General features: G+C 39.7%; 1 long non-coding RNA gene across 1 annotated transcript in view; it reads left to right on the forward strand.

Moving 5' to 3' along the window:
• The window catches only part of LOC148044625 (uncharacterized), a 156944-nt gene that overhangs the window by 2703 nt on the left and 138005 nt on the right, over positions 1-16236 (forward strand). The gene's annotated exons all lie outside the window — the stretch shown is intronic.

Raw genomic sequence — 16236 nt, forward strand, 5'->3', positions numbered from 1 at the left:
ATTGCCTATTGCCTGCTTAATTTTCTACCTACATTTTTGATAACTGATATTCACTGTTGACCCAAGAAGCCCATCATAGAAAAAAAACCCTCCCTATGAACTTTGTTAGGTTTCCATGGAATGAAGTTTGATCTTTTTCTCAACCATACAGTAGAATATTCTTTCTAAGGAGGATATAATCAAGATAGTCCATAATTGCCTAGCAATCTAACAGTATGGCGATTGACAATCTGTTTATATTTCAACTCTAACTCTTTCAGTCTTAAAGGTTTGGTGAGGAGAAATCCAAAAATCCTTTTAAAGAGGAAAAAAAATGCTTGCACAATTGCACCCATGGAGACATGTGTATATACACAACACACAGAGAAACAAACTTAACAAAGTGCTAAGTCTGCCCACCAACTAACTAACTCACTCTCCCTCCCTCTCCCTCTCCATCTCCATCCCTTCCCTGGTTTCAAGGAAATCTACCCACCCCTCGGTTCTCGGTTCCATGCCTTCTCCCAACCTCCACACCCCTTCTCTCAGCTACTTTGTGCCTTGTGATTGCTGTCTCCAGGCTGGCTCTCCTCTCCTATTATGGAAGGCGTCTCACAAAAACCACTGCGGGGCAGTTGGAAACTGCTGCATGGTGTTTTGTTGTTATGTGCACGGCCGCGCAGGTGCACAGCTTAGAGGGAACATTGACCCTGATTGCTCTTTAGAAGGCCAGATCCCAAAGATGAAACTTAAATAATTTGGCCATCTACTGAGAAGGAAGGACTCACTGGAGAAGAGCCTAAGGCTGAGAAAGATTGAGGGCAAAAGAAGAAGAGAATGGCAGAGAATGAGGTAGCTGGATGGAGTTACCGAAGCAGTAGGCATGAGCTTAAATGGACTCTGGAGGATGGTAGAGGACAGGAAGGCCTGGAGGAATGTTGTCCATGGGGTTGTGATGGGTCAGACACGACTTCACAACTAACAACAACAAGGCAGTATCCAAGTAACCATTATCAGAAGCTTCAACTGTGATAATTGTAAAATCGATTCATGTAATTAAGTTTTTTTTCTGGTGGAAGTCTTACATTCTCATGGTACTCCAAATAACTAGATATATGGTTCAATAAGGGTAGATGTATTTCAACTCCTACAATAATTTGACATTAGAATGATGCTTGGAAGGAGATGAGCACGTGGCTCACACTGAACTTGAGCTCCTCCAGTTGTAAGAAAAAAACCAAGCAATGCTTCCTACATTGTCACATTTATTTATTGTATTTGTAGGTCATCAAATCAAGAAAGGACTTGAAGCAGTATTTACAACAGTAATAACAGTAGCTGTCTCTTTCTTTAATTGAGTTCCATTCCTTGTAAAATCATGGAGCCAACCATGTTTTCATTCCAATAATATGAAAATGGTTTACAGCAGTGGTGTCAAAATCGTGGCAGCATGAAAATTAAGTGCTGCCATCTATTGATTCGTATTTATTTACAGAAGGTGTTAGTTCATAGTTCATTACCCCAATATGTGAATTGCTGAAATTAAACTATCCTGAAGAGGCTGCCAGCAGGAATATTCACATATAGGTAGTCCTTATTTAGCAACCACAGTTGAGACCAGCAACTTGATCATTAAGCAAAACAATTGCTAAACAAAACTCATTGTTCTTATGATCTTCAGAGCTTAACAGACCTGTAAAGTTCATAAATATAAGGACTGATCACAAATTTATTTTTTTATCACCATTCTGACTGCAAACAGTTGCTAAACAAGTAATTTACTAAATAGAGACTACTTGTATGTTTCAAGCTCTTTAAAATGGGGATTCATGTACACACACAAATATTTTTATCCTGAGCTACTGGTGTCATTTCGTACAGAAATCAAATGCATGTTTGTAACTATATATTCCAATAAGCAGATATATACCTAGTATCCCAGGCCAAAGGTGCAGGATATTCTGAGCAAAATTCCTTTTTCCAGTCATATGCAAAAGAACAAATCTAGAAGAAAATTCATTTTTTTTCTTCAGCAACTGATGAGAAATGTAAGTTATTTTCAAGATTCCCTAATGCTCAGGAAAGTGGTACCAGTGGTGGGTTGCCGATTTTTTTACTACTGGTTTGGGTGTGCTTGCTTGTGCACGCAACACTTCTGCACATGCTCAGAATTATGAGTTGGTCTCCAAGGATTTCTAGAGATATGGTCTAAAAAGCTTTGTGATATTGAAAGCAAGCTGATAGCAGTAGACTTATATACCGCTTCATAGGCCTTTCAGGCCTCTCTAAGCGGTTTACAGAGAGTCAGCATATTGCCCCCAACAATCTGGGTCCTCATTTTACCCACCTCGGAAGGATGGAAGGCTGAGTCAACCCTGAGCCGGTGAGATTTGAACCGCTGAACTGCTGATCTAGCAGTAGCCTGCAGTGCTGCATTTAACCACTGCGCCACCTTGGCTCATGACTGAGGATTAACTGGGAGAGAAATGCTGTTTCCATCTTCATAGGTTACCAGGCATATTGTTTCATTTCCAAAGTCCTGGAGCAAATTTTAATATTGTGCAAGATGACATGAACCATTTTTTAGCGTGATAAATAGTCTAGAATCCACAAAGGAAGTATGTGATGTTGGTGACACTTATATTGTTACCATGGCTATATAGAGTCTGCTTATTAAAAAAAAAACAGTGAGAGAACAGCAGTAGACAGTTGTTGGAAGGAATCAGAATCATTCCTGTACTCAAAACGTATTACAACTGGGCTGAGTAAAATAAACTCTGCCTTTAGGGAACTCATAAATGAAAATAAGTGAAAGAAAAAAATATGACACACCCCTCCTTTGATTTGGTTTCCTCTATAAACCTTCCCATGTGGATCAGACTTAATAGATTGCAGTTTAAATTTATAATAATGCTTTCTTGATTGAAATAATCACACACTTCAGCAATACCAAATAAATTTAAAATGTTTATATTTGGAGTATGTTTTTTTTCCCTTAAGGCAATATTATATGGGCCATAGCTCTCTTATTTCTCTCTTTATGTCAGTTTTGCCTCATCTGAATTTTAACTCTGAACAAACTAGTTTGTAATTGCTGGGAGGTTCAGTGTTAATTTTGATAGTTAGAGGAACATCTTTGGTTCCTGTTGGTTGTGCTGATAGGCCTTATCATGGCTGTGAATATGCCATCTGCTGAAGGAAATGATCAGCCATGCCTTTGGTTTCACCAGATGAGGTAAATGTTTTTCACAAGAAAAAAAATGATGAGTGAAAAGCTTGATGGAAAGAGGACCCAGGAGGTAGAAAAGCTGAAAGGCAAATTCTGAAATACAGGGAAGCTGAAGAAAAGTGATATAGAAGCTGATGAAAGAGGAGATAGTGACAAATGAGAACATTTATTATCAGTTCCTTGCCTCTCTTTCAAGAAGGGAGGGGAGGCAAGATTAAGGAAAGGAATGGCATTACAAAAAGATAATAATCATGCAAGTGTTTTACATGAGAAAAGAGTCAACGGCTCCAAGTGGTGAGTGGGGCCGTCAGAAAATGCATGAGAAAGAAGGCTTGAGAAAGGTAACAGCCAAACATGTTTTCTGATTTAGCTATAAAGTAGGATTCATCTTTACTCTTAAAGGGTTGGGGAGGATGTGTATCCATCTATTTCTGTCCATTCCACTCCTTAGAATCGCTGCAAAGTAATGCAATACTACAAAGATATTAGTTACTTTGCAATAAAAAATCAGAAGAAATATTAAAAACAAGAACTTGATATGGTATTATATGGTCTGAAAGAAGTGATCCAACATGAGGGAGAGAGTAGCCTTTCCAAAACTAGGACCAAATGTATTGATCTTTTTGCATAATTCATATAAGTTGCACCCAAAAGGTTGGGACACTTCCAGGATAGAACATACAATAGACTTCTCCAGTCAGACACCTCCTGATGAGTTTTATTTGAAATTCTGTGAAGCTTAGCCAACAGTGCTAATCTAGGGTGTGGTACTTCTCCTTAGAATGAAGCAAAATCTGTAGTATTATTTTTTCCTAGCCTCTCAGGGAGCTTTTCGTAGTACCATCATTTTAACTTCCAGATTTCAAAAACCATTTTAAAATGACCCCACTAACATCTTCACTTTGATAGACTCCAAAATATTGAGATTCAGACAGAAGCACTTCCATCTACTACCATTGAAAGACAGACCCAGGAGCCACAACATTCAAAGTGATTTCAACATTCAAAGTGATTTCAGGAAATAAATTGCACTCCTTTGAATTTACATTTTTTCTATTCCAATAAACTATTTCACACAGCCAGTATACCGCAGTCAGTATTAAACTTTCCATGTCAAGTTGTCCTCACATTTTCTTTCAATGTTTTTCAAGTGTTGTCCATGCAAAAATTTGGTTTTCCATCTGTCATCCAGCTATTTTTCCTTATATTTTTCCTTTGTTTCTGTTGTTTTTATGCTGTTCTCCATTTCACAGCCTGCAGCATTTTTTGTGCTTTGTTCACATTATTATTGCTGTAGTTATTATTTTGTTTTCTTACATTACCATGAAAAATTCAAATTTCTAGAAACATCTATTTCAGAGTTACTTTTGCTCTTCCCTTTCCACAAAGTAGAATGCTAAATTAGTTTGGAAAGGAAAGGACTGATTTTACTTGTTCATGAGTATTTCTATTCAGTATAATAGCAAAGGCTTTTAAAGTCCCTGGGGTCCTTGCTTTATATCTGTAATTTACCTTCGTTGTGTTTTACAGATGCCTGTTGCAGGAAATTCTGAAAGTGCAATTGCATTAGATGGGAATGCAGAAGAAAAATTACAGACAAATACAAAATACATTAAGAGAATCAAGAAGTGAGATAAAACTCATACAAGAAGGAATAAAGCCTACATACATTAGCGCTAATGATTGTCTGGGGGAAACAAAAACTAAATGGACTTGCGAAAAGGTTTCACTAAAACTTGTTGGAAGAGGTGACACCCTACAAAAGAAGAGAAGGTGATATTTTAGTGGAAGGTGAATAATGAGGAATGTGCAGCTTAATAAATATGCAATAATGTTAAATTAATAGGATTAACTTTGTAATGGCATTTTTTCTTGCTTAAATAAGAATGAAATGTTAAAAACTATTCAGTACAAAAAGAATGTCTGAGACTTGGGCATGTCCAGGTTTGATATTTCCCCCTCTTATCCCCTATAGCTCGTGCAATGAAGTCTCTATGCTACATGACAGATTTTCATTGTTTGGTTTGTCACTGTCTGGCCACATAATGATCCACAATTAAGAGCCACAACCCAATCTTCCTTTCCCTACAGTTACTCTTCCCCAAGTCCCTTTATCTGTCTTCCTTTGGGCCGAAACAGAACTTGAATGGTGCCACCATAGGAGTTGGAGATGTACTTGGGATAGATTAGCAGCCTCTCCTCTTTTGGTGCCTCAGGAAGTGTTTCTCTCCCTCTTGACCTCTCTCCTTAAAAATCACATTTTCTCTCTCATTTCTTTACCAAAGAACAAATTCACAAAGGCTTTGCTTTGGTCTTGTCCAGTGTAGATGAAGAGAATGTAGAGGAATATATATTTAGTGTTAGAAAAGGACTGCAAGTGGATAATCTTTTTTTTTTAATTTTTAATAAGATTTTATTGGTAAAACAAAAATACAACATCCATAACTTGTAAAAAACAATACAACTACATTTCGAGATATTCCCATACTATCAAATCATATAAACATCAAAGGTTAGGTATCTTATTCCTTCCCTCCCTCTTCTCTTCCCTCATTTCTTTCTTTTCCATACCCTTTTCTTCCCTCCCCCCTTACTTCCTTCTCCCCTGCCTTCCCTCCTTTCTTTTCTCCTTTCCTCCTTTCCTACCCCCTCCTTTTCCTCCCTCGATCCCCCCTCCTTCTCACATACCTTCCCTCCTTCCCTTCCTCTTTCCCTCCTCCTTTCTTTTCTCTTAATCTCCCTCCTTTCCTCCCTCCTTCCTTCCTTCCTTTCAACACTCCTTCTCTCTTTCTTTCCCTCCCTCTTTCCCTCTTTACTACCCTCTCCTCTTCCCTCCCTCCTTCCTCCCCCAGTTTCTTCTCTTTCTTCTCTCCTTCTTTCTTCCCCCCTTCTTTCCCTTCTCTTCTTTCTCTTCCTCTTCCTCCTCTTTATCCTTCCCCCCTTCTTCTGCCTTTCCTATTCCTCTCCTTTCTCCTCTCCATCCTGATTTCCCTACTGTCCTCCTTCCCTCCCCTCTAACCTTTGTTACATTTACATATTTTCCTCTGCTGAGGACAACCTGGTTCTCTTTTCCTTTCCTTGCTTAAAGAGGCAAGAATTATAAATCCTCTCGCCTCATCTAAAATGAAGTTTAATCGCTAATTTCATGCAGGTAGTTATAGCGGATTTCCTATCAGCTTTTTTAAGTTTTCCCAACATTGTAGTGTAACAAAATTGCTCGACGGTGGGTTCTCACCCCTAATACATTTCTCCTTTCGCTTATCTCTCAGTTGTTGTATATTGTTCATTTGAGTTATTGGTTTAATCGTATTAGGTTAGTCAGCTATCTCTTTTTGTGTCTAAGTCTTCACTGACTCATCAAGCCATTTGTACAGCTTCTCCCAGACTGTATAAAAGTCTGTATCTTCTTTGTCATTAATTCACATCGTCAATCTGTTCATTTCTGCTAGTTCTAAAATTTTATTCATCACCATAGTGTTGGTGGGGGCATTTTCACTCTTCCAGCACTGTGCGTAAACAATCCTTGACGCTGTCAGAATATGGACTAGGAGGTATTGGTTAGATTTGCATATTTTTTGATCTATTATCCCTAATAAGAAAGTTTCCGGCTTAAGACATAGTTTAATTGACAAGATTCCATTCAGCCATCCTAGTATTTGCTTCCAATATGCTTTGGCTACCGGACACGTCCACCACATATGGTAGTACGTGCCCAGCACTGTTTTACATTTCCAGCATATGGCCGAAACTTTTGAAGACATTTTCGCCAGTCTTGTCGGTGGAAGATGCCAGCGGTAGAACATTTTATATATATTTTCTTTATAGGCCGTCAATTTTGTCAATTTTAGGTTCCATTCCCAGACTCTTTCCCAGTCGTCTAGGTCTATTGTGTGGCCGATGTTTTGGGCCCAGGTTACCATGACTTCTTTTACTCTTTCTGCTTCCGTTTTTCGAATCAGTAAGCAGTTGTATATTTTTGAGATAAATTTCTCATCTGGTCCAATTAAAATTTTATCTAATTCCTGGTTCTTGTTCTGGAAGCCGGGTTGTGCTAGATCGAATTTGTGTTTGTTTTGAATTTGAAGATATGGCCACCAATCGATGTTTATTCCCTTATCAGCCAAATTTTCCCTGGGGTTTAGTTTGTTTTGGTCGTCTAGCAACTGTTGGTAGGTAACAATTTTATCCAAATTTATCAAATTCGGGTATATCAGGGCTTCCGTCGGAGATATCCATTTAGGTAGTTGCGTGTAGTATCTCCTTCTAATTTCCAGCCAGTCCTTAATTAATACCCCCCTTAAATGGTGACTACTAAAATAATTGTGGATTTTATTTCCCTCGCACCATAAGTAGTTGTGCCACCCGTATTGCAGGTCGTGGCCCTCTATTGTTAAGATTCTTTTATTAGCTAACATTACCCATTCTTTTATCCACATAGTTGTTGCTGCTTGATGATATGTTTTCCATTCCGGTAAGCCCATTCCCCCTTGAGTTCTTTTATCCTGCAGGTGCATATATTTTATTCTGGGCTTTTTACCATTCCATATAAAGTTTCGAATCATTTTGTCCAAATCATTATAAAATTTTTCCCCTAACTTGACCGGTGCCGTTTGAAATAGGTAGAGGATTTTTGGCAAAACATTCATTTTAATTACTGCGACTCTTCCCATCAGTGATAGTTGTAGTTTTGACCAGGTTTTTAAGTCCTTTTGAGTATTCTGTAACAACTTATCATAGTTGTCTTCTTTTATGGAAGAGCATTTCGCAGACAGCCAGATCCCTAAATACTTAATTTTTTTAGTTACCTTTAATTCCATTGTTTTCTCTAGTTCTCCAATCTGGTTTTTGGGGAAAAAATTTATAATCATTTTTGTTTTTTCCTTGTTTATTTTTAAACCGGCCACACACCCAAAGTTCTCAATGTCCTTCATCAAATTCGGTCCTGAAAGTAAGGGGTCTTCCACGATAAAGACCATGTCATCCGCGAAGGCCTGTACTTTATATTGTTCTTTTTTTATGGTCAAACCCCTAATTTCCTGATTTGATCTTATCCGATTTAAAAGAACCTCTAGTGACATAATAAATAGTAGTGGGGAGAGCGGGCATCCTTGTCTAACACCCTTTCCAATTTGTATCCTCTCCGTTAGTTCCCCGTTGACTATGATATTTGCAGATTGCCGTGAATATATAGATTCTATAATCTTAATGAATTTGTCGCCAAATTTCATCATTTTTAGTTGAGTGATTAGAAAGTTCCAATCTAGGTTATCAAAGGCTTTCTGGGCGTCGACAAAGATTAATGCGAGTTGTTTCTCGGATCTTGTTTGATAGAATTCCAGGGTATCAATTATTATTCTTGTATTGTTTCTAATATGTCTTTTTGGGAGAAAGCCGTTTTGATCCGAATGGATACTTTGATTTAATATTATTTTTAGTCTTTCCGCCAATATTGATACAAAAATTTTGTAATCTGCATTTAACAGGGATATGGGTCTATAATTTTGGACCTTGCTACTGTCCGCCTCTTCCTTTGGTATTAGGGTGATGTAAGCTTCCCCCCATGATTTTGGGACCCTACCATTTTGTAGTGCCTCATTACATAGTTCTAATAATTTGTCTTCCATGGTATTTTGAAGTTTTTTATATATTTCCGACGGAAGCCCATCCGGCCCAGGTGTTTTATTGTTTTATTGTTTTTGAATGGCCTTTTTCAGTTCTTCTTGTGTGATTTCTTTATCGAGCATCTCTCTCATCTCCTCCGACAAGACTGGAAGCTTCTGCTTTATAAGGTATTTTCTAATGTCTTGTTCATTAATTTCGTCTTGTTTATATAGTTTCCTATAATAGTTCTGTACTATCTTTTTCTTTTCTCCTATTTCTTGTTTCAAATTCCCCTCCTCGTCACACAATTGTTTAATAATTCTTTTGACCTTCTCCTTTCTTATTTTGTGGGCCAACCATCTCCCAGTTTTATTTGCATGTTCAAAATAATTCTGCTTCATTCTCTTAATGTTTTGTGCTATTTCCTCTTGAGAGATCAAATTTATTTGGTGTTTAATTAACTCTCCTTTTTCCCTGTGTCTACTGTTTTCTGGCTCTTTCTGGGTCAGCAGTTCTGTCTCTCTTAATTCTTTGTTCAGTGTATTAAGTTTTCCCCTATGCACTTTGTTTCTTCTTATTATATAGGCTATAGATGTTCCCCTCACAACTGCCTTCATCGTGTCCCAAACATTTTGTATTGAGGTCTGCTCTTTACAGTTTTCTTTAAAGAAGTAGCCCAATTCCTTTTCTATTTGTTGTACAAATTGTTTCTCTTGTAGTATGTTCTGGTTTAATGTCCACCTAGCTTTTATCCTTGCCTTCCCTTTCCATTGCCATAAGACTGGGTGATGGTCAGCCCACTTGTTGGTTGTTATTTCAATATTTACAGTATCCATGAGTAGTTCCGAGTTTGACCAAATCATGTCAATACGGGACCATGAATTATGTGGATGGGAGTAAAACGTGTACTGTTGCATCTTGTCATTCATTGTTCGCCAGACATCATAAAGATCTAATTCCTTCACCATATTTACATAGGCAGACGGTAGTTTCCTTCTTGTACTTTTCTTGTGTGTACCCTTATAGTCCATCTTACCGTCTGCTATAGCGTTGAAATCCCCTAGAATACATATATTTTGCCACTCTATTTCATTTATCCTCTTATATAGATTAACATAAAATCTCTCTTGTTTTTGATTTGGGACATAAATTCCAACTAGTAAAAAATTTTCCCCACCATTAATTATCTCCACCATTAATACCCTACCGTCTTTGTCTGCATGTATTAATTTGGGGTTCAACCATTCTTTTATATACATCACAATTCCTCTTTTTCTGGTTTGTGCTGACGAGCAGAATGTTTTACCTAGTTTTGGACAGACCAACAGGTTATTGTACTTTTCTTTAATGTGGGTTTCCTGAAGACAGATTATATCTAACTTTTGTTTCACTAGATCCAACAGTACACGTTTTCTTTTGGAAGTTATGTTAAGACCATTTACATTTGCTGATAGTACATTCGTTTCCCATTCTTCAATTCCATTGCACGTTATTCGCTTTGAGGGCGCCTTTAGATCGTGTCTCGATGGGTGACCTTGCTCTCGAATCTTCTCTGCCATATCTCTCTCGCTCTCTGGCCTCTCCCAGCCCCCGCCCCTCTGGTTGAGTTTCAATTATAGTGTCCTCCTGTCTTAAAAGTCCTTCTTTATTAAACCTCTCATCGTCTGCTAGTAAAAGTTCCTGGAATTCTTGAGCTTTCGCCAAGGTATCTATCTGGTATTTCTTTTCCCTCCATGTTATCAACATTCCTTCTGGAAGGAGCCATCTGAACTGGATTCTGTCTCTGTTTAAACGTGTGGAGAGGAAGTTGTATTTCCTTCTCTTCTCTCTGACTCTCCGTGGAGTCTGTTTTAAGATGAGAATTTCTTTACCCTTGTATGTTAGAGAGTCCCCTCTTATTGTACTTAGAATGTCCTCTCTCAGCTGCCTTCTCAACACCCTCACATGGATCTCCCTCGGGAGCCGGTGGCGTCTCGCGAAGCCTGTATTGACTCTATAGGCTTCGTCCAGTTCGTTAATAACCTCTTTTTTCGGCCTGTCGAGGACTAATCCCAGGATTTCTCCAATCAGCTCCCGGAGGTTTTCATCTTTTGCTTCCTCCACGTTTTGTAGTCTTAAATAATATGCTGATCGCTCTAATTCTAGTTGGAGGATGGCCTCCTCCAGGCTTGAGTTTATAGATTCCAGATTGTCCTCTACTTTGTCTATCCTTTTTTCCGCTATTTCCGTTCTCCCCTTAACATTTTGAATTTCTTGCTCATTTTTCAGCAGCGCTGTTTGTATTACTCCTATACGTTCCTCAATCTTTCCCATATTGTTTCTCACTTCATGCATTTCATTCTTTACTCCCTCCAGGCCTTTAGTGACACTTTCACCCATCTTCAATATTGCCTCTTGTAGGGAGTCCATTGTTACCACCTGGTCTTGTAGGGTTGGGGCTGCCTTATCTCCTGTTTGCCTGCCCTCAGGGGACTTTTCCTTCACCGGGATAGATAGGGGAGTTTGCTTTTTACTCCCTTTAATTAAAGTTACTGTTTTTGTTGCCATTTGCTTTGATTCAGCTCTTCCCCTTTAAGATGTAAGTCTAGTACCTTCTGAATGCTGTGTGAGTAATTATACAGAGCCCGGGGTACATACAAGGTAATTAAGCTGGAGCAGGGCTGTGAAATATAGGCTCAGTTAATTCTATAGTATCTGGGAGACGTCTACTAGTCAGGAAGAGAAACGTTTCAGCGTGATACGACAGGGTGCAGGAGAGGCCAGGAAGTATCACTCTCTTCCTGTTGTCAGTGTAATGTTATCCTTCTGCTGTCTCTGGCTGTAATATGACACCGCGTACTTAGTGATTTAAAGTTGGTTCAAACCCTTGTGACCAAGCTTTTCCCCTTTTTCCCAGGCAGGCAGATCCAGCTGACTGTCTTTCTCTCCTCCGTCTCGTCCTCCGTTAGTCCTCAAATTTAAATAGTCCAAAGCCTCAGTCTTCCTCTATCTACTCCGTCAATCAGCTCTCTCAAAAATTTCCTGTTTGTCTTTACTAGCCGCTTCAGATAAATGCGCCCACACACGTATCTGTACTTATTGCAGTTAAGTTGTTTATCTTTTAGATTTAGGCTTTTAAATCAGATCTTGTGATTACCGTCATTCGATCCGCTATGTTCCCTGCTGCTGTCTCTCCCTTCCTTATTAGAGGCTGGCAGTCACGTCTACTGGTCGGCCATTAATCAGCCGACCTCTTTTGCACGAACTCTGAGGGAGCCTCTTGCTTCGTGGGGGGAGATCGCCTTTCACCCTCCACTGCACAGATGCTTCCCCTCTCCACAGGTCTTCGCACCTCGAAGGGACCTTGCCTATTACGGCCACGCTCGTGCAAAGACCGGGCGAACCGAACAGAGGATCTGTCAGCAGCTCGTTCCGGCGTGACGCCAGACCGGAAGTCCAGAACTGCATTCTTATCCTTGTTTTGCTTAGGTGTTCTATGAACTCATTAATCTGCTTCATGATATTTCACAAGTAGAAAGAATACAATTTACATTTCTTTGAACCTTTTTAAAAATGTGGCTTATGACAGCTGTAAAAGGCTTAATTATGGTTGAGACTAGACCATGGCTTTGACTTTTTAATTTTTGGTAAAAAATTATCTTGTCCCCCCCAGTAGGATTAACTTCCCATAATGTGCTTGATAATTTTCAGCTAATCGTACATAGGCAGGTACTTAGAAAAAAAAAATAAGCCTGTATGGTTTTTTTACTCTTATTTTTGTAATCTCCTAGTGATATGGCATGCTAAACAGATTTTCAGATAGCAAATAATAATTGTATGTATAGATAGTATATATAAAAGATTTGAGGTAAATGTCACATATAAGCTATATAGGAGTTTTTTTTAACCTTTTCAAGCTACAGTTTCCTGAATAAACTTGTGATTTTGAAATATTGTAGAGAACAGTATTCGTATTGGTTTTTTTCAATGTTCAGTGGAGTGTTGTGACTCAGCAGCAGTCTTCTGTGAGTCTTTTCAGGATGCAAGATTAACTATGCAGCTGGGGCTCGTTAGGGGCATATTCTGGGGATAAAAAGGACGGATGGTGCCACGCCCTGGTTGCAGGAGTCAACGTTCCTTGGTTCGTTCAACATTGATTGATCATCGGTCGTGGTTTATGTAAGATACACTTGGAGAAGTGCTTTGTTTTCTGTAACTCTGATTCAAGAAGACACTTGGAGAAGTGCATTGCTTGTAAGAGTTTTTGTTTGGTATTTTGTTATCTCGTCAGCGACTTTATTTATGTTATTTTTGGGCTCGCAGCCAGTCTGAGCCGAGAACTGATAAAGAGAGTTCCTTTTAAGTTGTTTGCCTGTCGTCTGTTTAACGAGCGGAGAAGGGGGGACAGAACAGTGGGGTATATTTCTCTCCATTGGTGAGGGACTTTTCCCATGTGAAAGGGAGAATTTGAAACCATGTGTTGTGGTCTCTTGGATTGTTCGTTTTACTGTAAATAACTGCCCACATTGCTGCCATTGCCTTTTAGTGAATGGGCCAAGTAAGTCTGATAATTGTTATATTTGCTTATGTCTGCAGATCTGGCTGATCTGAAGCCATAAATTACTGTCAGAATGGCAGAATTCTGCATTGCTTTTTGCAGAGTTAGGCATTTGTTGATTCAGGGGTTTAATTGTTACATATTTAGATAATTATGCCAGCTGTTTTAGGCAGCTGGATAGTGTTCATTTTGATACTGATGCCAGTTGGTCCAGTTCAGTGTTTATTGTGCTTTATCAGTTGCAGCACTGTACTGTGCCTTCATAATACTGTATGTCAGAATATAAAGATATAATTCAAATTAATGACTCATCATTTAGTGAATATTTAAAATTATGATAGATCTCTCTCACACACACACCCTCCCAAGCTAGTTGTAACCCAATTTTGAAGTTCCTATATCAGTTCCCTACACGTCGCTTGCTAACTGTCCTGCACATATGGCTGGTTGCAGTGTCCTACAATTATGTGACCATGATTAGCAATGGTTTTGCTGGAAATATTTTTCTTAACATGCCTAATTCTCTCTTTCATGGACTACATTGGGCAGAAACATGTTTTGTAATTAGTGATTTTTATTCTTTTAACAAGCATTTCTTGTAGGATCACATATTGTCCTCTACCTTCCTACTTGGATTTGCACATTTAAATTTTTTTTTATTATTAAAGAAGTTTGTCGTTCTATTAGACTAACAACTTTTCCTCATTTATATTTAACCTAGCAATGATTAATTGAATCTGTTTTCCTTGTCAAACAGAACTACCTTGGTCTTCAATATATTTGTTTCCATCTTGTTTTATTGTACTATATCAGCTAGCTAACATTTGCTATAAAATATTCCAGTTCCCATCTCTTTGCTTATGTATACATGCATTAATATCCTTTACCTACACCTGTGCCTAATGTCATCACAACCATTCCCTATAAATTTATCTATGTGCATTAACTAACTAAACATTGCACAAAATTATATCTTGCTCAGTGCTGACCTGTTTCCTAAGCATTCTTTTTATTTTCACATATGCTTTACTTTATATTTTACACTACCATCATTGCATTCAGCAATCAACCTTTAAGACAGTAGTGGGTTCCGGATCATGTTGCAACTGGTATGGTGCAACAAGGCCATGTGTCCACCACATCAACGTGCGCAGCATGCGCACACACGCGAGCGCGTGCATGCATACTTACCGCCTGCAACGCCTCTGCAACGCTCCAGCTGGTTGGTGGAACATCATGCAGGCGCTGTACACTGCATTCATGGAAGCCCCAAAAATCTCAAATACTGGTAAGGAATGCAGGCAGGCGGAATGGTACCTGGTGCTCCTGGCAGGCACCGGTATGCCTGTACCGGGGTGTACCGGTCGTAACCCACCACTGCTTTAAGAACATGTTCATGTAAACCATATCATAAATCAGGCCCATTTATTCTCCATTGAGGTGGAGATAGCATCCAGGTATGGGTTGACTTCATCTGCTTGCTGATTGGATTGGACTGAGTCAGTCAAAGCTGTTAGGACACGCCCTTGTTGCTAGGGATTCCCAGCTTTTGACTCAGTCCTTCAGTAAGAACAGACATGTCATCTCTTGCTCCTGACAACTTATTTGTCACTTTCTATAAATTCTGAACTTTATTACTGTTTCATCTTGAATTTGTGAGTAATCCCCTTGGTCAGTAATAGAAACTTCAGCTGGCTCAGCGGCTAGAGTCTAGGCTCCAGCTGCTGGACTTCTGACAGCCAGAGCTGGGCAAGAAGATGGCATCATCGCTGCCATTGCCAACTCCACCAAAGAGAGGCTTGGTCAGGGGCTGCACTTTAACAAGGACGATTGATTGTGCCGTTTCATAGAGCTCTGCGCTCTCTTTGTAGCCTCATACTAATTTGATGCGCTTTAGGTTTGCAGAGCTTCATTGCTCTCTCAAAGTTTTTAGGAAAGCTGCTGGTGCACTGGGCGTTGTGGGGAAGAGCTTCGTGCTCTTGAGTTTGCAAGTAAAATCCCAACAATACTCAAACCGCAAGGACTGCACCTCCATAGGAAGAAGCTTCACGCCTAGCACAGAGGTGATTTAGGTGGTCACAGATCGAAGCATGGGTGTGATCTGCAATGTCAATCACAGAGCTCCCCCCCTCCTTATCGGCAGTAATGAAGCCTGATAGGGCAGACCACGATTGCTAGACAGATGTTTAGAAGGCTCAAATAGCCTGTCTTTAGATGCGAGCATCTCTAGAGCTGCAGCCAGCCACTTGCTTCAAAAAAAGGGTGTGAAATGGCCATTTGATAGGAGAGAGTAACCTTCCTGTCAGTAAATCTAAAATGGATGGTGCAGCAACAGCCGGTTTCAGTGAAGGAGGCTCTGACAGAGGCAGGAACTTGGAGATCCCAGAGTTAATGGTAGTTTCCCCTGTGCCTCCATTATGGTCCTTTGCATCTACAGGGCACAAACAAAGCTCTGGGCCTCTAAATTCAAAAAAGGAGGGAGAAGACTTTGGTTGCTGTGCTCCAAAGCTAACAGCCAAAAGGCTCAAGGCACCCATGTTAGAGGGGATCCCAGGGCAATCTCATTGCAGGCACACTTTGTCTCTGTCACCAGGGGGAGCTGAAGAGCAAATCCCCCCCCCCCCAAGTCCTGTTTTCCCTATTACCACCCCTGGTCTATGGGGATCGGTGCCTGACTTGCACAGTTCAGCTATCGTAGTAGATCAGCCTCAGTCCTCAGGCAGGGGGGGCTCTAGAAACCAAGTTTACACCAACAGCTTCAGGCCTTCGTCCTGAATTGCAGCCAAACCCAATGGCACTGCCAAACTTCTAGGATATTATTGCAAATTCCATAAAGCAAGGCATTGCAGCCAAGCTTCAGCACCAGTCTAGCCATGCATCCTTAGTAGAG

Source organism: Thamnophis sirtalis, unplaced genomic scaffold, assembly GCF_051295495.1.
Source record: "Thamnophis sirtalis isolate CommonGarterSnake01/CBP01778 unplaced genomic scaffold, rThaSir2_p1.2 scaffold_7, whole genome shotgun sequence".
Taxonomy (NCBI): Eukaryota; Metazoa; Chordata; class Lepidosauria; order Squamata; family Natricidae; genus Thamnophis; species Thamnophis sirtalis.